We start from the raw sequence: 2,342 nt of genomic DNA, 5'->3' as shown, positions 1-2,342 counted from the left end.
TCGTTACTGCGTCACGTGTCCGCAACGCCACAAGGATGCATCCGACGTCGTTGTGGGCAGTGGTCGTATTGTTTTGTCTTATCAATGTAAATAAATCAACTGATACCAAGCTGAACATGAGTAAAGACCCGCAAGCTCCTACAGCACAGAAGAATAAGTGATAAAAATACTGTGGTGTGACACAACCACCACAAACGAGATTCTTGCAATCCGGAAAGGGCTGCAGGAGACCGGATGGATTTAGAAATGACTAGGTGTGGACAGAATTTAATTCTTTATATAATGGACAACAAAATAAGACTAATCAAAAGACTGTCCAAAGTTATTAAATCCAAGAAGGTCAAAATCTTCTGGTTCGAAAAAACTAGAGAAGATTTAGAAGACATGAACATCACAGAAGAATATACAATAAATGGTCTAGCTTTTTGATCACTAGTAACGAAGCCCTCATCCACAGAGAAACTTAAAAAGGAGACTGGCAAGGTGAATCGAACAAAAAATAATAACGTCGTTATGCAATGTTGGGACGACAAGAAGATAGGAAACATCAAGCCAAGTGTCAAGTTTAAATGTGCCCCTTAACGGCCAAGATGAATATTGTAGAAAATAAAACCTACAGAAATACAGAAAGGTGGCCCCCACAAATGTAATGAGTACAAGAAGGAAGAATACCCAAGGATGAAATTTCACTCTGCAGAGGAGTGTGTGCTGATCTGAAACTTTCTGGCACATTAAAACTGTTTGCTGGACCAGGGCCTGAAACTGGGACATTTGCCTTTCGGGACCAAGTGCTCTACCACCTTTTCTATCAGATTGACTTGCTGGCTTCATGAAGATTCAGATCAACATAGTCAAAATCATCATGTAATATGAGCTGCAAATTGAAAAACCAATAATTATTATAAACAAAACAAGAGTAAAAGATTCTGAAAAACCAGGAACTTATTGCCTCTCTATATTATTATTATTTTACTTGGGAATAAGGAATAAAAGTGAACAAAACAAGGCTTCAGGTGATTGAACAGGAAGGAATCAGAGACCACAGGGAAACTTAATCTAGACCCTGTCGTCTGAAAACAAGAAAAGTCCCTACAACGTGGCAACCGCAGCCACTTACAATGCGCAGTCTCCAGATACTGGTGAAATACACGGGGATCAGTGTCGTTCCCACCTTCAACAACACAGTGAATGTAGTGACCCAGGAACCAGACGATCACATTCGTTTTCGGCTGAAGAAAAAAAGATCGTCCGGATGATTAAGAAATTCGTCCGACAAAGCGGATTCACGCACCCAGGAAAGAAAAGCCAAGTGTCGACGAGTCCAGAGCCAATGATGCCGTCCACAAGAGACCAGCCTGCGAAGTAAAGTATCAACCCGATGACTCGAACACTGATCAGCCGGGCAAAGGCCTAAGGGAAAAGAACAGTCGGACTAACCTACCGAAGACAAGAAAACAAACGAGACGTAATGAAACACGGCGCCCGTGTACATTTTACGACAGTACGTGGTACAAACAATATGGACGACTTCATTTTAAAATATTGGAATACTAACCCTCCGAGTTTGCAGAGACTGGCTACCACTTCATATGGAATCCAAAGATGCGTCGTCGCCACAGAAATTTACCTGGTAATTGTCAAAATATCCACGGGTGTGCTGCCGGTCTATAGTGTCCAACGGGCACAATATTTCGGCGAGGAGAAGAAGAGCTTGTGGCACAACTTGACTAGAAGAAGGGATCGGTTGGTAGGACATGTTCTGAGACATGGAGGGATCACCAATTTAGTATTGGAGGGCTGCGTGGAGGGTAAAAATCGTAGAGGGAGGCCAATAGATAAATACACTAAGCAGATTCAGAAGGGTGTAGGCTGCAGTAGGTACTGGGAGATGAAGAAGCTTGCACAGGGTAGAGTAGCATGGAGAGCTGCATCAAACCAGTCTCAGGACTGAAGACCACAACAACAACAACAACAACAACTTCTGAGCAGGCCAGTCCATTTCAGGAATGTAACTGTCCACGAACCATTGCCTCAGAGATGCTGCTTTATGACTGGGTGCATTCTCATGCTTATACAGTCAGTCATCTCTCTGAACTATTCCTCTACCGTACACACTACGCAATGCTGTAAAATGTGTTCGTATCCTTTCACATATAGTATTTTCTTAAACACAATGAAAATGAGCGTTTGTCGTCATTGGCAGGGAGGCCCCTTACGGGGCAGGTCCGGCCGTCTTGGTGCAGGTCTTACATTCGCCACATTGGGCAACCTGCGCGCCGGATGGAGATGAAATGATGATGAAGACAACACAACACTCAGTCCCTGAACGGGGAAAATCCCCG

Source organism: Schistocerca serialis, chromosome 4 (genome assembly GCF_023864345.2).
Source record: "Schistocerca serialis cubense isolate TAMUIC-IGC-003099 chromosome 4, iqSchSeri2.2, whole genome shotgun sequence".
Taxonomy (NCBI): Eukaryota; Metazoa; Arthropoda; class Insecta; order Orthoptera; family Acrididae; genus Schistocerca; species Schistocerca serialis.
Note: the sequence above shows the minus strand (reverse complement) of the source record.